We start from the raw sequence: 24,225 nt of genomic DNA on the forward strand, positions 1-24,225 counted from the left end.
TCTACTTGTTCCGAGTGTAGTTCCACATTATGGAATAGAGCTGCTCTAGCCACCACTTGTGAGTAGGCTGTGCTGTCTTCCGGTGGTGATGGCCTAGTTGGGTATGTGTCTGGGCTGTTATCAGACACTGGTGCGTCGTACAAGTCCCACGCATCCTGATCTTGGTCGTCGTGGCTTATGGCGGTGTGAGCTGGCGAATGTGACGGGGTGTAAGTTGGCGAAGCCGGAGTTACAGGTGGAGGCGAGGGAGGAGGTGTTACCTTTTGTGTTGTTTGTTGCTGAGGAGTAAACTGAAGCGTTCTCTTTCGTTTGACAGGTGGAAGGGTACTGATCTTCCCAGTCCCCTGCTGAATAAAGATACGCTTTTGCGTGTGATCCACGTCAGTGGATTGCAGTTCTTGTTCAAATCTATGTTTCTTCATTTGAGAAGACATAGAATGCTCTTCGGTATAGGAGCCAGAAACAGGGTCTGATGTCGCTTTTTTCGGCTCCGAAAGCCCTGTCGATTGTTTTTTCGGCTCCGAGGTAACCTTCCTCTTTTTCTGTGCCGAAAATTCTTGGCCTCTATGGTCTTCGGCGCCACTGTCTCGGCGTCGATCGGTGTCGACACCGAACTCTCGGTGTCGATGCTTCTGTTTAGCACTCTCTCGGTCCCGAGGAGGCTGCGTGCCGGTGTCTCGACCGAAGTCGGACGATCTCGACACTGAATGGGCCTTTTTCGGTGCCGATTGTTGGTCACCGAGAATTTGGGTGGAGCCATGGCCGGTTGGCAGTGGCGTCCCCTGGGCCTTCTTTCCTTTTTTAAGGTTTGATCTCGACGTCTTACTCACAGTTCTTGTAGAGTGTAGCTCGTCGGAGTCTGAATCCTGGATGGAAAAGGATTCCTCCTGTTCTTCTTCTGTCTCGAACTGTCGACGCTCTTTTTGGCGTGGACGCCATCTGCAGTCTTCTCGCTCGACGGTCGCGCAGAGTTTTTCGGGACCGGAACGCCCGACAGGCCTCGCAGGATTCTTCACTGTGCTCGGGTGACAGGCACAGATTACAGACCGAGTGCAGGTCCGTATAAGGATATTTGTTGTGGCATTCGGGGCAGAATCGAAACGGGGTCCGATCCATCGGCGTTGTCCTCCACGCGGTCGGGCCGACTAGGCCCCGACGGGGTGCCGAAATCTACCCCGAAGGGCACCGAAGCGCTTCGATGTTCAACGCGTCGTCGTATGTGTCTATCTCTAACCGGATCGCAACGATACCGTCGAAAATCTTCCGTCTTCAGCTATCTTTCCGTTCCGAAACTCGGAGCGACATGAACACGTCCGAACCCGATGGCGGAAAGAAAACAATCGAAGATGGAGTCGACGCCCATGCGCAATGAGCACAGAAGGTGGAGTCACTCGGTCCCGTGACTCGAAAACACTTCTTCGAAGAAAAACAACTTGTAACACTCCGGCCCAACACCAGATGGCGAGCTCATGCATACCATGTGTATCTACAGCGACAGATGCCATCGAACTGTCACTTACCCAGTGTACATCTGTTCGTGGCATCAGTCGCTGGAGATTCACATGTTCTGCATAGCTCGCCATCTGGTGTTGGGTCGGAGTGTTACAAGTTGTTTTTCTTCGAAGAAGTCTTTCGAGTCACGGGACCGAGTGACTTCTCCTTCTGTCTCCATTGCGCATGGGCGTCGACTCCATCTTCGATTGTTTTCCCCGCAGAGGGTGAGGTAGGAGTTGTGTTGTAGTAATAGTGCCCATGCAATGGAGTGACTAAGTATGTACCTATTTAAGGTGGAAAATATATATATATACAAATGTACAAAGTTGAAGCTAACTTCCGAACTGCTACAGGCTCCCGGGGAGGCGGGTGGGCACATGTGAATCTCCAGCGACTGATGCCACGAACAGATGTACACTGCGTAAGTGACATTTTCAGTTCTATGGCATCTGTCGCTGTAGATACACATGTTCTGCATAGACTAGTAAGCAGTTATCTCCCCAAAAGCGGTGGCTCAGCCTGTAGGAATGGAAGTGGTTTGAAATAATGTTCTTAACACGGCTTGACCTACTGTGGCTTGCTGTGCGGATAGCACGTCTACACAGTAGTGCTTGGTGAACGTGTGTGGCGTAGACCATGTGGCTGCCTTACATATTTCTTGCATTGGGATGTTCCCTAGAAAGGCCATGGTAGCACCTTTTTTTCTGGTTGAGTGTGCTCTTGGTGTAATGGGCAGTTGTCGTTTTGCTTTAAGGTAGCAGATTTGGATGCATTTAACTATCCATCTGGCTATACCTTGTTTTGATATTGGGTTTCCTGCATGAGGTTTTTGGAATGCAATAAATAGTTGTTTAGTCTTTCTGATGTTCTTCGTTCTGTCAATGTAGTACATTAATGCTCTTTTGACGTCTAAGGTATGTAGTGCCCTCTCAGCTACGGAATCTGGCTGTGGGAAGAACACTGGTAGTTCCACTGTTTGATTTAGGTGGAACAGTGAAATAACCTTTGGTAAAAATTTAGGATTAGTCCTTAGGACGACTTTATTTTGGTGTAGTTGTATAAAAGGTTCTTGTATTGTAAACGCCTGAATTTCGCTTACTCTTCTTAGAGATGTAATGGCGATGAGAAATGCAACCTTCCAGGTTAGGAACTGTATTTCGCAAGAGTGCATGGGTTCAAAAGGTGGACCCATGAGTCTTGTTAAGACAACATTTAAGTTCCATGAAGGAACAGGTGGTGTTCTTGGTGGTATAATTCTTTTAAGGCCTTCCATGAATGCTTTAATGACTGGTATCCTATTTAGGGAAGTTGAATAGGTTGTCTGCAGGTATGCAGATATTGCTGCAAGGTGTATTTTAATGGAAGAACAACTTGTAACACTCCGACCCAACACCAGATGGCGAGCTATGCAAAACATGCGTATTTACAGCGACAGATGCCATCGAACGGCTAGGTTAGATTTTTGTAAGTGAAGCAAGTAACCCACTACATCCTTTGGAGTTGCGTGTAAAGGTTGGATCTGATTATGATGGCAGTAGCAAACAAACCTCTTCCATTTACTTGCATAGCAGTGCCTAGTGGACGGCCTTCTGGCTTGCTTTATGACTTCCATACATTCTTGGGTAAGTTGTAAATGTCCGAATTCTAGGATTTCAGGAGCCAGATTGCTAGATTCAGCGATGCTGGATCTGGATGTCTGATCTGTTGGTTGTGTTGTGTTAACAGATCCGGCCTGTTGGGCAATTTGATGTGGGGTACTACTGATAGGTCTAGCAGTGTTGTGTACCAGGGTTGCCTTGCCCAAGTTGGTGCTATTAATATGAGTGAGTTTGTTTGGACTCAATTTGTTTACCAGATAAGGAAGGAGAGGGAGAGGAGGAAAAGCGTAGGCAAATATCCCTGACCAGTTCATCCATAGGGCATTGCCTTGGGACTGCCTGTGTGGGTATCTGGATGCGAAGTTTTGGCATTTTGCGTTCTCTTTTGTTGCAAACAAGTCTATTTGAGGTGTTCCCCAGAGTCTGAAGTAAGTGTTTAGAATTTGGGGGTGAATTTCCCATTCGTGGACCTGTTGGTGATCGAGAGAGATTGTCTGCAAGTTGATTCTGGATCCCTGGAATAAACTGTGCTATTAGGCGAATGTGGTTGTGAATTGCCCATCGCCATATCTTTTGTGCCAGCAGGCTCAACTGCGTTGAGTGTGTCCCCCCTGGTTTGTTTAGATAATACATTGTTGTCATGTTGTCTGTTTTGACAAGAATGTATTTGTGAGTTATAATTGGTTGGAAAGCCCTTAATGCTTGAAAAACTGCTAGCATTTCTAGGTGATTTATATGCAGTTTTGTTTGATGTACGTTCCATTGTCCTTGTATGCTGTGTTGATCGAGGTGTGCTCCCCACCCTGTCATGGAAGCATCTGTGTAAGGAAATGCCTCCTTGGCATGGTTGCCCCCTGACTTTTTGCCTTTGCTGATGCTATGTTTACAATTGAAAGTGTGCTGAGGCCTGCTAACCAGGCCCCAGCACCAGTGTTCTTTCCCTAACCTGTACTTTTGTATCCACAATTGGCAGACCCTGGCATCCAGATAAGTCCCTTGTAACTGGTACTTCTAGTACCAAGGGCCCTGATGCCAAGGAAGGTCTCTAAGGGCTGCAGCATGTCATTATGCCACCCTGGAGACCTCTCACTCAGCACAGACACCCTGCTTGCCAGCTTGTGTGTGCTAGTGAGGACAAAACGAGTAAGTCGACATGGCACTCCCCTCAGGGTGCCATGCCAGCCTCTCACTGCCTATGCAGTATAGGTAAGACACCCCTCTAGCAGGCCTTACAGCCCTAAGGCAGGGTGCACTATACCATAGGTGAGGGTACCAGTGCATGAGCATGGTACCCCTACAGTGTCTAAACAAAACCTTAGACATTGTAAGTGCAGGGTAGCCATAAGAGTATATGGTCTGGGAGTTTGTCAAACACGAACTCCACAGCACCATAATGGCTACACTGAAAACTGGGAAGTTTGGTATCAAACTTCTCAGCACAATAAATGCACACTGATGCCAGTGTACATTTTATTGTAAAATACACCCCAGAGGGCACCTTAGAGGTGCCCCCTGAAACTTAACCGACTATCTGTGTAGGCTGACTAGTTTTAGCAGCCTGCCACAAACCGAGACATGTTGCTGGCCCCATGGGGAGAGTGCCTTTGTCACTCTGAGGCCAGTAACAAAGCCTGCACTGGGTGGAGATGCTAACACCTCCCCCAGGCAGGAATTGTCACACCTGGCGGTGAGCCTCAAAGGCTCACCTCCTTTGTGCCAACCCAGCAGGACACTCCAGCTAGTGGAGTTGCCCGCCCCCTCCGGCCAGGCCCCACTTTTGGCGGCAAGGCCGGAGAAAATAATGAGAAAAACAAGGAGGAGTCACTGGCCAGTCAGGACAGCCCCTAAGGTGTCCTGAGCTGAAGTGACTCTAACTTTTAGAAATCCTCCATCTTGCAGATGGAGGATTCCCCCAATAGGGTTAGGATTGTGACCCCCTCCCCTTGGGAGGAGGCACAAAGAGGGTGTACCCACCCTCAGGGCTAGTAGCCATTGGCTACTAACCCCCCAGACCTAAACACGCCCTTAAATTTAGTATTTAAGGGCTACCCTGAACCCTAGAAAATTAGATTCCTGCAACTACAAGAAGGACTGCCCAGCTGAAAACCCCTGCAGCGGAAGACCAGAAGACGACAACTGCCTTGGCTCCAGAAACTCACCGGCCTGTCTCCTGCCTTCCAAAGATCCTGCTCCAGCGACGCCTTCCAAAGGGACCAGCGACCTCGACATCCTCTGAGGACTGCCCCTGCTTCGAAAAGACAAGAAACTCCCGAGGACAGCGGACCTGCTCCAAGAAAAGCTGCAACTTTGTTTCCAGCAGCTGTAAAGAACCCTGCAAGCTCCCCGCAAGAAGCGTGAGACTTGCAACACTGCACCCGGCGACCCCGACTCGGCTGGTGGAGATCCGACACCTCAGGCGGGACCCCAGGACTACTCTGATACTGTGAGTACCAAAACCTGTCCCCCCTGAGCCCCCACAGCGCCGCCTGCAGAGGGAATCCCGAGGCTTCCCCTGACCGCGACTCTTTGAACCTAAAGTCCCGACGCCTGGGAGAGACCCTGCACCCGCAGCCCCCAGGACCTGAAGGACCGGACTTTCACTGGAGAAGTGACCCCCAGGAGTCCCTCTCCCTTGTCCAAGTGGAGGTTTCCCCGAGGAATCCCCCCCTTGCCTGCCTGCAGCGCTGAAGAGATCCCGAGATCTCTCATAGACTAACATTGCGAACCCGACGCTTGTTTCTACACTGCACCCGGCCGCCCCCGCGCCGCTGAGGGTGAAATTTCTGTGTGGACTTGTGTCCCCCCCGGTGCCCTACAAAACCCCCCCTGGTCTGCCCTCCGAAGACGCGGGAACTTACCTGCAAGCAGACCGGAACCGGGGCACCCCCTTCTCTCCATTCTAGCCTATGCGTTTTGGGCACCACTTTGAACTCTGCACCTGACCGGCCCTGGGCTGCTGGTGTGGTGACTTTGGGGTTGCTCTGAACCCCCAACGGTGGGCTACCTTGGACCAAGAACTAAGCCCTGTAAGTGTCTTACTTACCTGGTTAACCTAACAAATACTTACCTCCCCTAGGAACTGTGAAAATTGCACTAAGTGTCCACTTTTAAAACAGCTACTTGTGAATAACTTGAAAAGTATACATGCAATTTTGATGATTTGAAGTTCCTAAAGTACTTACCTGCAATACCTTTCGAATGAGATATTACATGTAGAATTTGAACCTGTGGTTCTTAAAATAAACTAAGAAAAGATATTTTTCTATACAAAAACCTATTGGCTGGATTTGTCTCGGAGTGTGTGTACCTCATTTATTGTCTATGTGTATGTACAACAAATGCTTAACACTACTCCTTGGATAAGCCTACTGCTCGACCACACTACCACAAAATAGAGCATTAGTATTATCTCTTTTTACCACTATCTTACCTCTAAGGGGAACCCTTGGACTCTGTGCATGCTATTCCTTACTTTGAAATAGCACATACAGAGCCAACTTCCTACAATCTGTTATTACGTATTGTGGCACTGGGTCTTGGAAAGGCCGCACTTTGTTTAAATTTATACTGTTCCACCATAGAAGCGAGAGGTAAGTTTGGCGGTCTATCAACACCAGATCTAGAAGGTGACCCTGTGCTTGTGACCATTGTGATGCTAGGCACTGTTGCAAGGGCCTTATGTGCAGTCTTGCGTTCGGGACAATGGCTATGCATGAGGACATCATGCCTAGGAGTTGTAATATCATCTTTGCTTGTATTGTTTGTGTTGGATACATGCGTTGTATGATCTTGTTGAAATTTTGAATTCTTTGTGGACTTGGAGTGGCTACTCCTTTTGTTGTGTCTATTATGGCTCCCAGGTATTGTTGTACCTTGCACGGCAAAATGTTGGATTTTGCAAAGTTGACGGTGAAACCTAGTTTGTAGAGGGTTTGTATGATTTGATTTGTGTGGTGTAAGCACTTTGTTAGTGAATTGGTTTTGATTAGCCAGTCGTCTAGATACGGGAATACATGTATTTGCTGCCTTCTGATGTGTGCAGCCACTACTGCTAGACATTTGGTAAAGACTCTTGGTGCGGTTGTTAAACCAAAAGGCAATACCTTGAATTGGTAATGTATTCCTTTGAATACGAACCGTAGGTATTTTCTGTGCGATGGATGTATTGGTATATGGAAATACGCGTCTTTGAGGTCTAGGGTTGTCATGTAGTCCTGTAGTTTTAGCAATGGTAACACTTCTTGTAGCGCGACCATGTGAAAGTGGTCTGATTTGATGTAGGTGTTCAGTATTCTGAGGTCTAGGATTGGTCTCAGTGTTTTGTCCTTTTTTGGTATTAAGAAGTACAGTGAATAGACTCCTGTGTTTGGTACTAATTCGATTGCATTCTTTTGCAATAGTGCTTGAACTTCTATTTCCAGAAGTTCGGAATGTTGTTTTGATAAATTCTGTGCTTTTGGTGGTATGTTTGGAGGGAATTGTAGGAATTCTATGCAATAACCATGTTGGATAATTGCTAAGACCCAAGTGTCTGTAGTTATTTCCTCCCATGCTTTGTAATAATGACCTATTCTTCCCCCCACTGGTGTTGTGTGGAGGGGGTGAGTGACATCTGAGTCACTGCTTGGTTGTAGGGGCTTTGGGGCTTTGAAATTTTCCTCTATTCCTAGGGAATTGCCCTCCTCTGTATTGACCCCGAAAGCCTCCCCTGTACTGTCCCTGGTAGCTGGACGGTGTTGCCTGCGAGGTGCTGGCTTGTGTGGCCTGACCCCGAAACCCCCCTCTAAAGGGTGTCTTGCGGAAGGTGCTGTAGGTTCCTCTGCTCTGCGGGGAGTAGAGTGCGCCCATGGCTTTAGCAGGGTCAGTGTCTTTTTTTTGTTTTTCGATTGCTGTGTCCACTTCTGGTCCGAACAGTTGTTTTTCGTTGAATGGCATATTGAGCACTGCCTGCTGTATCTCTGGTTTGAACCCAGACGTTCTTAGCCATGCATGCCTTCTAATGGTCACAGATGTATTAATTGTTCTTGCAGCTGTGTCTGCTGCGTCCATAGAGGATCGTATCTGGTTATTTGATATGTTCTGTCCTTCCTCGACCACCTGCTTTGCCCTCTTTTGTAGTTTCTTGGGTAGATGCTCGATGAGGTGTTGCATCTCATCCCAATGGGCTCTGTCATAGCGCGCAAGTAGTGCTTGAGAGTTAGCGATGCGCCACTGGTTTGCAGCTTGTACTGCGACTTTTTTCCCAGCTGCATCGAACTTGCGGCTCTCTTTATCTGGGGGTGGTGCATCCCCAGATGTGTGGAAGTTGGCTCTTTTCCGAGCTGCTCCTACTACGACGGAATCAGGTGGCAGCTGTGTGGTGATGAAAACAGGGTCTGTAGGAGGTGCCTTATATTTCTTTTCCACCCTTGGCGTTATTGCCCTACTTTTGACCGGCTCCTTGAAGATTTCCTTTGCGTGCCGAAGCATACCTGGCAGCATAGGCAGGCTTTGGTAGGAGCTGTGGGTGGAGGAGAGGGTGTTGAATAAAAAGTCATCCTCGACTTGTTCTGAGTGGAGGTTTACGTTGTGGAATTGTGCTGCTCTAGCCACCACTTGAGAATATGCTGTGCTGTCTTCTGGTGGTGAGGGCTTTGTTGGATATGCCTCCGGACTGTTGTCCGACACTGGGGTGTCATAAGTCCCAAGCGTCTTGATCCTGGTCACCTTGGCTCATGGTGGTGTGAGCCGGGGAATGTGACGGGGTTTGTGCTGGTGAGATGTTAATTACAGGTGGAGGAGAGGGTGGCGGAGTCACCTTTTTCACCATCTTTGTTTGTGGCGCCTGGTCTGTTTGAAACTCCAGTCTCCTTTTTCTCCTAATAGGGGGAAGGGTGCTTATTTTTCCTGTTCCCTGCTGTATGAAAATACGTTTTTGCGTATGGTCCACTTCGGTGGATTGCAGCTCTTCCTCAAACCTATGCTTTCGCATCTGAGAGGACAGTGATTGCTCCTCTGTAAAAGAGTCTGGACCTGGGTCGGTTGCGGGTTGTTTCGGCACCGAAACCCTGTCTGTATGTTTTTTCGGCTCCGAGGTGGCTTTTTTCTTTTTTGGAGTCGAAACCTCTCGGCGTCGATCTTCGTCGGTGCCGCTGTCTCGGTGTCGAGCAGTTTCTACACCGCTATCTCGGTGTTGTTGCTTTTCTCCAGCACTTTCTCGATCCCGAGAAGGCTGCGTGCCGGTGTCTCGACCGGAGTCGGACGATCTCGGCACTGTTTGGGCCTTTTTCGGTGCCGATGGTCGGTCACCGAATTTATGGGTGGAGCCATGGCCTGGTGGCAGTGGCGTCCCCTGGGCCTTCTCACTTTTCTTATGTGGTGTTTGACGTCTTACTCGCGGTTCTTTGATCGTCGAATTCCTCGGAGTCCGATTCGTGGATCGAAAAGGTTTCTTCTTCCTCCTCGAACTCTCGGTGCGCTGTCGGCGTGGACGCCATCTGAAGTCTCCTGGCTCGACGGTCACGGAGTGTCTTTCGGGACCGGAACGCGCGACAGGCCTCGCAAGTCTCCTCACTGTGCTCAGGTGACAGGCACAGGTTACAGACCAAATGTTGGTCTGTATACGGGTATTTGTTGTGGCATTTGGGACAAAAACGGAACGGGTCCGTTCCATCGGCGTCGTTCTACACGCGGTCGGGCCGACCAGGCCCCGACGGGGGATCGAAAGCTACCCCGAAGGGCACCGGAGCACGTCGACCTTCGATGCGGTGTTGAATCTAACTACGCCGATCCCGAACGCAACAATACTGACGAAAATCTTCCGATATTTACTAACTTTCCGTTCCGAAACTCGGAGCGACAGGAACACGTCCGAACCCGATGGCGGAAAGAAAACAATCGAAGATAGAGTCGACGCCCATGCGCAATGGAGACAGAAGGAGTCACTCGGTCCCGTGACTCGAAAGACTTCTTCGAAGAAAAAACTTGTAACACTCCGACCCAACACCAGATGGCGAGCTATGCAGAACATGTGTATCTACAGCGACAGATGCCATCGAACAAATGAGTTACAGGTGGAGGAGAGGGTGGCGGGGTTACCTTTTTAACCACTTTTGTTTGTGGTGTTTGTTCCTGTGTTTGGAACTCGAGTCTCCTTTTTCTCCTGATTGGGGGAAGGGTGCTGATTTTCCCTGTCCCACTTTGTATGAAGATTCGCTTGTGTGTGGTCCACGTCAGTGGTCTGCAACTCTTCCTCAAATCTGTGTTTGCGCATTTGAGAGGACAGTGATTGTTCCTCTGAATACGAGCTGGCAGTCGGTTTGGTTGCCGGTCGTTTTGGCACCGAAACTGTGTCTTTGTTTGTTTTCGGCTCCGAGGAGAATTTCCTTTTTTTCGGAGTCGAGCCTTCTCGGCGTCGATCATCCTTGGTGCCGCTGTCTCTGCGTCGAGCAGCTTCGGTTCCGCTGTCTCGGCGTTGATCTTTTTCGGCAGCACTGTCTCGGTCCAGAGATTGCTCGTGCCTGTGTCTCGACCCGAGTCGGACGATCTCGGCACCGGTTCAGCCTTTTTCGGTGCTGATGGACGGTTACCTACTTTGTGGGTGGAGCCATGGCCTGTTGGCAGTGGCGTCCCCTGGGCCTTGTCTGTTTTCTTGTGTGGTGCTTGCTTCGACGTCTTACTCACGGTTTCTTTGACGTCGAATTCTTCCGAGTCCGATTCATGGATGGAGAAGGCTTCCTCTTCTTCTCCTTGTTCCTCGAACCCTCGTTGTCCTGTCGGCGTGGCCGCCATCTGCAATCTTCTGGCTCGCCGGTCATGGAGCGTTTTTCGGGACCGAAACGCACGACAGGCCTCACACGTCTCTTCCCTGTGCTCGGGCGACAGGCACAAGTTACAGACCAAATGTTGGTCTGTATATGGATATTTATTGTGGCATTTAGGACAGAATCGGAACGGGGTCCGTTCCATCAGTGTCGATGTTACACGCGGTCGACCAGGCCCCGACGGGGGATCGAAATTACCCCGAAGGGCTACCGGAGCTCTTCACGATTCGGTGTCGATTCTATTCTAACCAGATACCGAACGAAACAATACCGACGTAGTTTTCCGAAGTTATGACTATCTTTCCGTCCCGAAACCCGGAGCGAAAAGGAACACGTCCGAACCCGATGGCGGAAAAAAAACAATCTAACATGGAGTCGACGCCCATGCGCAATGGAACAAAGGAGGAGGAGTCCCTCGGTCTCGTGACTCGAAAAGACTTCTTCGAAGAAAAACAACTTGTAACACTCCGACCCAACACCAGACGGCGGACTATGCACAACATGTGTATCTGCAGCTACACATGCCACCGAACGTTACATTAAACCTGCCTACGTTTTTATTCATCAGTGCACAGACGTTAATGGGAATGTAAAAACATTGTGATGGAAGATGGGAATGTCAAAACAATGAGGGAAGGAGGTCATCGGTATGAAATAAAGCACTACACCTTGCTACGTCACATTCTAAAGTTGCACCAGTACTTTGCGTTAAGCTCAATAACTTTAAAAAGCAATGTGTGACTAGTTAAATGCAGACATCGAAACCAGCTTTTGCAAGGACAATTATCCTTTAGCTTAATTCCTACACTTTATCATCGTGGAGGTTAACACTCAATCATAATTCAAAATATTATTTTCGGAAAAAACTTTGTACTTTAGGTAAACATCCAAATACAGCAATTAGCAATAGAAAGGTGCCCGGTCAAACGCGTTAAGGGCCTTCCACTGTGGAGCAACACATGGTGCGGCGTGTTTAGTTACTTTTCATCCCATTGAGATAGAAGCAACATTGTTAAATCTAAAGATTATACATCAGACGATTGTGGCAAATAGATTGTTAGGTGGACCACCACAACTGTAAATTAAAAATACGTTTGTGATCTAGTTTTTTTTGTCACCAAGATAAACCTCGATGAAGACTCACTCCCTGACCATACTTCTTCGTTTTCTTCAGGACTGAAACATCAAACCCACTACTTCAGCCATAGTCTAAACTTTGAAAAGCATGAAAAAAAAAATCCCTGTACAGAGAATACTATGAGAGGATCTGAATGTGAGGGAAAGCTGTTTTTTGGGAGTTCAATCAAATCAGACATACCATTTCATACATTAAACACACTACTGAAAAAGAAATTCATGCAAGTTAATGAAAATGTCACTTACCCAGTGTACATCTGTTCGTGGCATTAGTCGCTGCAGATTCACATGTTGAGCACAGTCCGCTGCCTGGTGTTGGGCTCGGAGTATTACAAGTTGTTTCTCTTCGAAGAAGTCTTTTTTGGTCACGGGACCGAAGTACTCCTCCCTCTTCGGCTCCATTGCGCATGGGCGTCGACTCCATCTTAGATTGTTTTCCCCGCAGAGGGTGAGGCTGGAGTTGTTTGCTATAAATAGTGCCCATGCAATGGAGTGAATACGTATGTACATAAAAAGTTTATAATAATTATTTACAAATGTACAAATGTTTAAGATTTAAGATTTACTTCTAAACGGCTACAGGCTTCCCGGGGAGGCGGGAGGGCACATGTGAATCTGCAGGGACTAATGCCACGAACAGATGTACACTGGGTAAGTGACATTTTCAGTTCGATGGCATATGTTGCTGCAGATACACATGTTGAGCATAGACTATAAAGCAGTTACCTCCCCTGAAAGCGGTGGTTTAGCCTGTAGGAGTTGAAGTAGTTTGGACTAATGTTCTTAGTACAGCTTGGCCCACTGTAGCTTGTTGTGCATTTAGTACATCTACACAGTAGTGTTTAGTAAATGTATGAGGCGTAGACCAGGTTGCAGCCTTACATATTTCGCTCATAGGAATGTTTCCTAGAAAGGCCATTGTAGCACCTTTCTTTCTGGTTGAGTGTGCCTTTGGTGTAATAGGCAATTCTCTCTTGGCTTTAAGATAGCATGTTTGAATACATCTGACTATCCATCTAGCAATGCCTTGTTTAGAGATTGGATTTCCTATGTGTGGTTTTTGAAAAGCTATGAACAGTTTTGTTTTCCTGATTAACTTTGTTCTGTCAATGTAGTACATTAGTGCTCTTTTGATGTCTAATGTATGTAGTGCCCTTTCAGCCACGGAATCTGGCTGTGGGAAGAACACTGGTAATTCTACTGTTTGATTTAAATGGAATGGTGAGATTACTTTTGGTAGAAATTTTGGATTTGTTCTTAGAACTATTTTATTTTTGTGTATTTGAATAAATGGTTCTTGTATGGTAAATGCCTGTATTTCACTTACTCTTCTGAGGGATGTGATTGCAATGAGAAATGCGACTTTCCACGTTAAATATTGCATTTCACAGGAATGCATGGGTTCAAAAGGTGGACCCATGAGTCTTGTTAAGACGATGTTAAGGTTCCATGAAGGAACTGGTGGTGTTCTTGGTGGTATAATTCTTTTTAGCCCTTCCATGAATGCTTTAATAACTGGTATTCTAAATAGAGACGATGAATGAGTAGTTTGTAGGTAAGCAGATATTGCTGCGAGGTGTATTTTTATAGATGAAAAAGCGAGGTTTGCTTTTTGCAAATGTAGTAAGTATCCCACTATGTCCTTTGTAGAGGCATGCAATGGTTGGATTTGATTGGTATGGCAGTAGCAAACAAATCTTTTCCACTTAGATGCATAGCAGTGTCTAGTGGAAGCTTTTCTAGCTTGTTTTATGACCTCCATACATTCTTGTGTGAGGTCTAAGTGTCCGAATTCTAGGATTTCAGGAGCCAAATTGCTAGATTCAATGATGCTGGGTTTGGATGCCTGATCTGTTGTTTGTGTTGTGTTAACAGATCTGGTCTGTTGGGTAGTTTGACATGCGGTACTAGTGAAAGGTCTAGTAGAGTTGTATACCAAGGTTGTCTTGCTCATGTGGGTGCTATCAGTATGAGTTTGAGTTGGTTTTGACTCAACTTGTTTACTAGATATGGAAGGAGAGGGAGAGGGGGAAAAGCGTACGCAAATATCCCTGACCAACTCATCTATAGAGCATTGCCTTGTGATTCGCGGTGTGGGTACCTGGATGCGAAGTTTTGGCATTTTGAGTTTTCTTTTGTTGCGAACAAATCTATCTGGGGTGTTCCCCAAATTTGAAAGTAATTGTTCAGAACTTGGGGGTGAATTTCCCATTTGTGGACTTGTTGGTGATCTCGCGAAAGGTTGTCTGCTAGTTGGTTTTGGATCCCTGGAATAAATTGTGCTATTAGGCGAATGTGGTTGTGAATCGCCCACTGCCATATTTTTTGTGTTAGGAGACACAATTGTGTTGTGTGTTCCTCCTTGTTTGTTTAAATAATACATTGTTGTCATGTTGTCTGTTTTGACAAGAATGTATTTGTGTGTTATTATGGGTTGAAAGGCTTTTAACGCTAGAAATACTGCTAACAGTTCTAGGTAATTTATATGAAATTTTGTTTGGTGTACGTCCCATTGTCCTTGAATGCTGTGGTGATTGAGGTGTGCTCCCCACCCTGTCATGGAAGCATCTGTTATAACGTATTGAGGCACTGGGTCCTGAAATGTCCGCCCTTTGTTTAAATTGTTGCTGTTCCACCATAGAAGCGAGAGGTATGTTTGGCGGTCTACCAACACCAGATCTAGAAGTTGACCCTGTGCTTGTGACCATTGTGATGCTAGGCACTGTTGTAAGGGTCGCATGTGTAGTCTTGCGTTTGGGACAATGGCTATGCATGATGACATCATGCCTAGAAGTTTTAGCACAAATTTTGCTTGTATCTTTTGGTTTGGAAACATAGCACTTATTACCTTGTGGAATGCTTGAACTCTTTGTTGACTTGGAGTGGCAATTCCTTTTGATGTGTTGATGGTTGCCCCTAGATATTGTTGTGTCTGACACGGTTCGAGGTGTGACTTTGTATAGTTGATGGAGAAACCCAGTTTGTGAAGGGTTTGTATGACATATGTGGTGTTGTTTGTGCACTTTCTTACTGTGTTGGTCTTGATTAGCCAATCGTCTAGGTAAGGAAACACATGTATTTGTTGTCTCCTGATATGTGCTGCTACTACTGCTGCTAGACATTTTGTGAATACTCTTGGTGCAGTTGTTATTCCGAATGGCAACACCTTGAATTGGTAATGTATTCCTTTGAATACGAACCTTAGGTACTTTCTGTGAGAAGGATGTATCAGTATATGAAAGTACGCATCTTTTAGGTCTAATGTGGTCATGTAATCTTGCTGTTTGAGCAGTGGAATGATGTCTTGTAGTGTGACCATGTGAAAGTGGTCCGATATGATGTAGGTATTTAGTGTCCCGAGATCTAATATTGGTCTTAATGTTTGGTCTTTTTTTGGAATTAGAAAGTACAGGGAGTAAACTCCTGTGTTTTTTTTGTTGTACTGGTACTAACTCTATTGCATCCTTTTGCAGTAGTGCTTGAACTTCTAGTCCTAAAAGTTCTAAATGTTGTGGTGACATTTTGCGTGTATTTGGAGGGATGTTTGGTGGGAATTTGTGGAATTCTATGCAATAGCCATGTTGGATTATTGCTAGTACCCAATTGTCTGTTGTAATCTGCTGCCAAGATTGGTAGAATTGGCTTAATCTTCCCCCCACTTGAAAGTCACTGTTTAGGTGGAGGTGTTTTTGGAGTCTGGAATTTTCCCCTACTCCTTGGGAATTGACCCCCTCTATATCCCCTGAAACCTCCCCTTTGGAATGAACCCTGATAGGGTGTGGTTCTTGTTTGTTGGCTGGTGGTGTCTGTGGGTTGGCCACGAAACCCCCCTCTAAATGGAGTTTTTCTAAAAGAGCCTCTGCTCTGCGGGGAGTAGAGTGCGCCCATGGCTTTGGCCGTGTCTGTGTCCTTTTTAAGTTTTTCAATGGCTGTGTCCACTTCAGGGCCAAAAAGTTGTTTTTCGTTGAAGGGCATATTAAGGACAGCCTGCTGGATTTCAGGTTTGAAGCCTGAAGTGCGGAGCCAAGCGTGTCTCCTTATGGTGACAGCAGTGTTGACTGTTCTTGCTGCAGTATCGGCTGCGTCCATTGAAGAGCGGATTTGATTGTTTGAGATAGTTTGTCCCTCTTCAACTATTTGCTGCGCCCTTTTTTGGTATTCCTGGGGAAGATGGTCTATGAGAAGTTGCATCTCATCCCAGTGTGCGCGGTCATATCGGGCTAGCAGCGCTTGAGAATTTGCGATGCGCCATTGGTTGGCTGCCTGTGATGCGACTCTTTTTCCTGCCGCATCAAATTTTCGGCTTTCTTTGTCCGGAGGTGGGGCGTCGCCAGATGTATGGGAATTTGCTCTTTTGCGAGCTGCCCCTACTACTACGGAGTCAGGTGGTAACTGCGAAGTAATAAACACTGGGTCTGTGGGTGGTGGTTTGTATTTCTTATCCACCCTTGGGGTGATGGCTCTTGATTTTACGGGATCTTCAAAAATTTGTTTTGCGTGCCGTAACATCCCTGGTAGCATTGGGAGACATTGATATTGGCTATGTGTAGCCGAGAGGGTGTTAAATAAAAAATCATCCTCTATAGGATTGGAATGCAGTTGGACATTGTGGAATTCTGCTGCCCTAGCCACCAGTTGCGAGTATGAGGTACTGTCCTCTGGCGGTGACGGCTTTGTGGGGTATGAATCGGGATCATTGTCCGGCACTGGGGTGTCGTATAGGTCCCAAGCGTCTTGATCCTGATTATCTTGACTTATAGTAGTTTGCGCTGGTGAGTGCATTTGTGGCGGAGTTTGTGCCGGCGATGCCTGTTGTGGTGGAGAGGGCGGAGGCGTGACTTTTTTAACCACTTTGGCTTTTGGTTGTGCGTCATCCTTGAGAAATCCGATCCTTCTTTTTCTCATTATTGGGGGAAGGGTTGATATCTTCCCTGTGTCTTGTTGGATGTACAGTCTCTTTTGTGTGTAGTCTGATTCTACACTTTGGAGCTCTTGTCCAAATCTGTGCATCTGGCCACTTATTCCTTGTTCCTCTGTGTAGGAAGGAGGTGTGGAACTTTTCGGCGCCGAGAAAGAATCTTTTTTCGGCTTCGGTACCGACTGAATTTTTGTGGCTTTCGGCAGTGTGTCTCGGTGCCGGCATCTTGTTTTTGCTTCTCGGAGCCGCTATCTCGGCTCCGAGGTTGCTCCATGGCGGTCCCTCGACCGGAGTCGGGTGTCTTCGCTATGGGCGTGCCCTTTTTCGGCGCGTCGCCGGTTTTATGGGTCGAGCCATGGCCTGCTGGTAGTGGCGTCCCCTGGGCTTTTGTTTTTTCGATGGTTTTTATTTTCGACGTCTTACTCACTGTTTGTTGTTGTTGTTCGACGTCGTAGTCTCCGGATTCTGAGTCCGGAACCGAGAATGTTTCCTCTTCGTCGTCGAAACGTTGTTTTGTCGGCGTGGACGCCATTTGTAGACGCCTGGCTCTTCGGTCCAGGAGTGTTTTTCTGGACCGGAAGGCTCGACAGGCCTCACAGGTATCCTCCTTGTGCTCGGGGGACAAGCACAAGTTACAGACCAAGTGCTGATCTGTATAAGGATACTTACTGTGACATTTTGGGCAGAAACGGAACAGGGTCCGTTCCATCGGCTTCGATGTCGCACGCGGTTGGGCCGACCAGGCACCGATGGGGGAATCGAAGCTACCCCAAAGTCTTCCGATGATCGGTGTCGATGTACCCAACTATCCCGATACCGAACGGAACAATACCGACGCTTTCTTCCGAGATTCTGACTAACTTTCCGAACCGAAACACGGAGCGAAAAGGAATACGTCCGAACCCGACAGCGGAAAAAAACAATCTAAGATGGAGTCGACGCCCATGCGCAATGGAGCCGAAGAGGGAGGAGTCCTTCGGTCCCGTGACCAAAAAAGACTTCTTCAAAGAAAAACAACTTGTAATACTCCGAGCCCAACACCAGGCAGCGGACTGTGCTCAACATGTGTATCTGCAGCAACATATGCCATCGAACCGGACTACCTTAATGATATTATATGTTACGTTACAATTATAGAAGTCTACCTTTAACTCCATCCGACAGGAATCAGACATCCTCGAACATTTACAGGAAGATCGATTTCCTGAAATGAAAAGAGCGGGTTCTTTAATGCTTGCGCTTTCGACCACAATCCTGTCTAGTGAAAGGTCTTGGATGAATCAGTTCTTGTAAGTTTCATCAGGCGCTCAGTGAGAGAGTTCAAGTTACTATCATCATACATCCCAATTCTGAAAGTGAACACTACCAACTGACAATTCTCACCTGATGAAGGATCTGCACAGGCAAGCTTCAGAAATCCTTTGCTCCAGGCTACCAAGAGCTGACATTTTCACCTAAAAACAAAGAAACGCATACGCTGTTTTCTATTTTCCAGGAAGAGAAGTATTTTCATTGTTTTTACCACATTACTCCCCCTAATGATTATTCTGGTGGCTAAAGCAGCATTGAAAAAAGGTCCACAAGCAGGCGCTAGTGTGGAGTTAACTTGTATCTACACCAAGCCAACGGCTACCCTAGTCAAACAACCTCAGACAAATGGAACGGTAGGAGTATAATCAGCATTACTCATATGGCAGAATCAGTTTCATCATTGGTTGTTTATTAATTTCCCTTGACCTCTACAATATCCCCACATAAAAAACATCTACCACTTGAGGCTTTGCTTAGGGGGAAGTACTGAATGGATGACTGTTTAACCACGTACCAGTAATATGGACTGGAGGATGCACAGTAGCACTTACAAAGACAAGGAGGGTGAACTTGCAAATGCTAAGCAAGGCTTCTCGGCGTATCCCAAAAACCAAGGCAAACTTACCTGCAGGCAACAATCCTAAGAGCTGGCCCCTTTAACACCTGGGAAGAAAAACAGAAATATATAGTTCAGTTGGAGAGGACACTAGTTTTGTAGAAATACTACAGCCAGACTGGCATCTGTATCAGGTTGATGAATGTATCCTCATATGGATCGGAGACCTGATTCTAATCATCACATACAAATCCCATGGTAACACAGCATTATGAAGTACAAATGAAGCAATCAAGTTTGGCATTACACTGTACCAATCAATCACTCTCAAAGCACTGAACAGCCAAGCCATTGGCAGAGCAGGACTGCAGGTGTCTAGTGGCATTGGAAATACCATACCATGTTGCCCGATAAAGTGATTACGTCATTGCATTAGTGCCCTACCCAATAAGTAGAAGCGTGAAAAAGCAAATCAAGCCATTCTACTGGCTATAAGCAACAGCCTGCACAGTTAAGATTGTCATTAGAAAGAAGAAAAAAAAAAAAAACAGCTTTTGAAAATGGCTGGCCCACGTTGGCACATGGCTTTACATACACAAGTCAATGATGGGAAAAAACCCTGACCCTGAACACACAATTACTAACCTGGCTCATCTGTTTTCCAAGAGTCACAAACAATGCAGCCTGAAAAAGAAACATGAAAGCAAAAACTGGTCAGAGGCAGATCGCATCAAGCGATAAAGACCACTGTCTTCTACTAGATACAATTGTTGATTCAATTAATGCAATTAACACTAGAGCCGGTTGGAAAGCAAGCTTCAGGATTATACCAACTGATAGCTTTGAGACTGGCAAGCTTCTCGATTTAGTGACACAAAGAGCGTCAAATCTGGGATATTAGAAGGGAAAATGGGGCAGCACCTTTTTACTTGAGGATGCATCAGCTAGGAGCGAAAGACTGTTCTTCATAGAGAATCAGCTGAACTATGTGCTCATCATACACACCCTGGACTGAGCGCTACAAGGAGAACGTCTGAGCAGAAGTATTCCTGAACTCACCTTGTCCTGCGGAGTACACATCTGAGAAGGGATTCTACTTGGAGGCAGATGGACAGTTCTACAAGTCAAGATTAAGGGGGAGAAAAAAAATCATTAAGTAAAACCTTACTGTAAGACAAAAGCCCACAGCAGGACATCAGCGTGCTCTCAGTGTACAAAGTGTGGTTATTGATCTCATCATACTCTTAGTCAAGAGTAGCAAATAAACAGTCATCATAGCAGCACGCTCCAGCCGCCCACCCACCTTAAGACGCCTCTTCAAACTAATTCTTAGTTGCAATCTGATGTATATGCCTCCCATCTTCATCCTATAGGCCGGCTAAGCCATTTACACCACAACATTAACATTTCCATACTGACAAATGACAAAAACAATTCTACAGCAGTCGATATTTACCATTCTAGGTGCAGCCTGGAGCGCAAATCTACAAGACAAAATAAAGTGACATGTCATGCAGAGTTCAGCACAAGTGTTGTCTATTGCTCCTGAACTAGTCCTCAAGCCTCAGTATTTGAGTTTTCAGAAATCTTTTCTGTCCACTACTCTTATATTGACATCAAGGGCTTTGGATTAGAGGAGCAAAATATAGAAAAAAAAGAAAAAAAGAAAGTCAATCACCACATGCAAGTAAGCGTTCCAACCAACGTTTGAGCCAAATGCTTTGAGACTGGCAACACCAAACAGAACCGAAACCACTGTGCCAGGAAATGCACCATAATGCAGTTCTTACAAGACAAAAAAACAACAAATCATAAGATTGTGTTTGTCTTTTGAGAAAGAACAGAAGCATACTAGAGGCACTGTATGTCTTCTCTTCAATAACTCGATTCTGAAACGTACAACTCATGCAGAATGTCTCCCTTAAATGGCATATTTAACACCAAACACTTAATGTTTTAAAGATGTATCCCAATCTTTGTTTATATGGAAGGATCTGAAATCTAATTTAAGATTGGTGTGACGTGTAGAGACAGACCGAGAGAGAGAACGAGAACATGACAGTCGAACATTCCCAGGACTTGACCAAAACATGTCAATCAGCGCATGGGATATTAAACATTTTTAACATGACATTTTCAAAAAGGGTTGCTCAATGCAGTATAATCCCAAGTGTTTGACATAGTCAAATCAAAATACAATGTGTGCTACTGGCAATTTCCACCATGCTGAATCTTTCAGTGGTTAGCCTCCCAGCTTTTGCTCGAAGCTATACCACATCCAGCTCTGAGTTGGTTGGCTTGCCCTCATATGCGTACACACAACAATAACCAGCCTAGTACTTCTGTTCAGCCCTGCAAATGTTAATGTAGTTGATAGTCCAAATGCACTCACTTAAAGCCTGGTTAAGCAGGACATACAAATGGGATGCAGGAACTAAACTAAACCCTACTTTGCAAGTGGACCTCGCTAATCAAACCCGTTGCCCCAAACACTTCTTTCGTATAAAATACAGCCCCTTTGTTTGACCAATAATCCCTGCTTCATGCCACACCTGGAACAAGATAGCAACCCCACTCAATCCATACTTTTGATTTCCTTTCACTGTTACATGTGCCAGTACTTGTATACTTCGAATGCTACATAGGCCCCAAGGGCTGCCATTAAACAGCACAGGGACCCACATCCGCACCCCTGAGTCGGTTCGAATTACATTGCAATTTAGTCCTCCTTACCCACATGGCATAATACTATACTGGGATAGAAATTTACCTGCCAATTTCAAGCAAGAGGAACTCCAAGCACTCTTGAATCCAGTGGAGCTGAAACTGAGGGAAGAAAACGTTTTCCATTAAAAACTATGTTCAGTGATGGTGGGGGTTGAAGTAAGCACTATACACACAAGAGCGACCGCATAAACCAGCATGCAATCCGCTCAGAGATGTTGGTAATCTTCATACTAATCAGATGTCCCTACCAACATATTTATCATCATCTGCAGATTTTGCTGTGGCTGTACCAGCTTGCACTTCCAGAATTGTAGTTATCATCCTCACCCAGACCGCTTCACAGATTAAACAATCATAGGCAAAGTAAGAGCAAACCGTGGCACCAATGTCAAACCCACGATAAACCAGTTGTGTTAAATGTCATGGAAAAATGCCATTTACTCTAAAAGCTAAAGCGCAGCAGTGCTGGCAGAGACAGGACTCCTGCAATACACAGGCAGTTACATCATTAGCAACTGCAATAATACTCACTAGTTTTAATATCCATGCCATAAAAAGTAACCTCATAACAATGGAACAGTAAGAAGTAGCATCGGCAAGATTCATACGGCAAATGGATTTTATCCTTGGTTACACAGCAGTTTAAGAAGAGTGCCCATTACAAAGCATAGCTATGCGGCAGTAAAAGCAGATTAAGTTGACACTTGTTGAACCAACTGCAGTCAGTGGTTCGTCTACAAAAAAAATGAAAATGTCACTTACCCAGTGTACATCTGTTCGTGGCATCAGTCGCAGTAGATTCACATGTTCTGCAATAGCTCGCCATCTGGTGTTGGGCCGGAGTGTTACAAGTTGTTTTTCTTCGAAGAAGTCTTTCGAGTCACGGGACCGAGTGACTCCTCCTTTTGTCTCCATTGCGCATGGGCGTCGACTCCATCTTCGATTGTTTTTCCCCGCAGAGGGTGAGGTAGGAGTTGAATTGTAGTAATAGTGCCCATGCAATGGAGTGACTAAGTATGCACCTATTTAAGGTTGAGATGATACATATATAAATAATTGAAGGTAACTTCCAAACTGCTACAGGCTCCCGGGGAGGCGGGTGGGCACATGCGAATCTACTGCGACTGATGCCACGAACAGATGTACACTGGGTAAGTGACATTTTCAGTTCGATGGCATCTGTCGCTGTAGATACGCATGTTCTGCATAGACTAGTAAGCAGTTATTTCCCCAAAAGCGGTGGATCAGCCTGTAGGAGTGGAAGTAGTCTGAAATAATGTCCTTAATACGGCTTGACCTACTGTGGCTTGCTGTGCGGATAACACGTCTACACAGTAGTGCTTGGTGAACGTGTGTGGCGTAGACCATGTGGCTGCCTTACATATTTCTTGCATTGGGATGTTTCCTAGAAAGGCCATGGTAGCACCTTTCTTTCTGGTTGAGTGTGCCCTTGGTGTAATGGGCAGCTGTCGTTTAGCTTTAAGGTAGCAGATTTGGATGCATTTAACTATCCATCTGGCTATACCTGGTTTTGAAATTGGGTTTCCTGCGTGAGGTTTTTGAAAGGCAATAAAGAGTTGTTTAGTCTTTCTGATGTTTTTTGTTCTGTCAATGTAATACATCAATGTTCTTTTGACATCTAATGTATGTAGTGCCCTTTCAGCTACGGTATCTGGCTGTGGAAAGAACACTGGAAGTTCCACTGTTTGATTTAGATGGAACGTGAAATAACCTTAGGCAAAAATTAGGCTAGAGCAGCACAATTTCACAATGTAAGCCTCCACTCAAACCACTTGTTTTGCCCTATTTTGGAAGTCCTTGGGCAGATGTTCAATGAGATGTTGCATCTCGTCCCAGTGGGCTCTGTCATAGCGCGCAAGTAGTGCCTGGGAGTTCGCGATGCGCCACTGGTTTGCAGCTTGTGCTGCGACTCTTACCAGCTGCATCGAACTTGCGGCTTTCTTTATCTGGGGGTGGTGCATCTCCAGATGTGTGGGAGTTGGCCCTTTTCCTAGCTGCTCCTACAACGACAGAGTCTGGTGGCAGCTGTGTAGTGATGAAAACCGGGTCCGTAGGAGGCGGCTTGTACTTTTTTTCCACCCTTGGTGTGATTGCCCTACTTTTGACCGGCTTCTTAAATATGTCTTTTGCGTGCCGGAGCATACCAGGGAGCATAGGCAGGCTTTGGTATGAGCTGTGGGTGGAGGAGAGTGTTGAATAAAAAATCATCCTCGACCTGTTCTGAGTGGAGGCTTACATTGTGAAATTGTGCTGCTCTAGCCACCACTTGAGAATACGCGGTGCTGTCCTCTGGTGGAGATGGCTTCGTAGGGTATGCCTCCGGACTGTTATCTGACACTGGGGCGTCGTATAGGTCCCATGCGTCTTGATCTTGGTCACCCTGGCTCATGGTGGTGTGAGCTGGGGAGTGTGATGGAGTTTGTGCTGGTGAAACGTTAATCACGGGCGGAGGAGAGGGTGGTGGTGTAACTCTTTTCACCACTTTTGGTTGTGGTGCTTGTTCCGTCTGGAACTCCAACCTTCTCTTTCTTCTAATAGGGGGAAGGGTGCTTATTTTTCCTGTCCCCTGCTGTATGAAAATACGCTTTTGCGTATGGTCCACATCAGTTGATTGTAGCTCTTCCTCAAACCTATGCTTTTGCATTTGGGAGGTTAGCGAGT

At 46.3% G+C, this 24,225-nt stretch overlaps 4 non-coding genes and 1 pseudogene across 4 annotated transcripts; all 5 read right to left on the minus strand.

Annotated features, from left to right (window-relative positions):
- Nucleotides 1-18,220: 18,220 nt before the first annotated feature.
- LOC138294348 (small nucleolar RNA SNORD81) lies at nt 18,221-18,295 on the minus strand. The gene has a single exon (XR_011203363.1). It is a non-coding gene; the product is annotated as a small nucleolar RNA SNORD81 (small nucleolar RNA).
- Nucleotides 18,296-18,593: 298 nt separating this feature from the next.
- On the minus strand, nt 18,594-18,666 carry LOC138294372 (small nucleolar RNA SNORD47). The gene has a single exon (XR_011203388.1). It is a non-coding gene; the product is annotated as a small nucleolar RNA SNORD47 (small nucleolar RNA).
- Nucleotides 18,667-19,748: 1,082 nt separating this feature from the next.
- LOC138294401 (small nucleolar RNA snR60/Z15/Z230/Z193/J17) lies at nt 19,749-19,824 on the minus strand (annotated as a pseudogene).
- Nucleotides 19,825-20,376: 552 nt separating this feature from the next.
- On the minus strand, nt 20,377-20,441 carry LOC138294419 (small nucleolar RNA SNORD75). Its single transcript, XR_011203428.1, has one exon. It is a non-coding gene; the product is annotated as a small nucleolar RNA SNORD75 (small nucleolar RNA).
- A 1,299-nt stretch (nt 20,442-21,740) lies between these two features.
- On the minus strand, nt 21,741-21,822 carry LOC138294383 (small nucleolar RNA SNORD74). Its single transcript, XR_011203399.1, has one exon. It is a non-coding gene; the product is annotated as a small nucleolar RNA SNORD74 (small nucleolar RNA).
- Between the last annotated feature and the right edge of the window lie 2,403 nt (nt 21,823-24,225).

Source organism: Pleurodeles waltl, chromosome 4_2 (assembly GCF_031143425.1).
Source record: "Pleurodeles waltl isolate 20211129_DDA chromosome 4_2, aPleWal1.hap1.20221129, whole genome shotgun sequence".
Taxonomy (NCBI): domain Eukaryota; kingdom Metazoa; phylum Chordata; class Amphibia; order Caudata; family Salamandridae; genus Pleurodeles; species Pleurodeles waltl.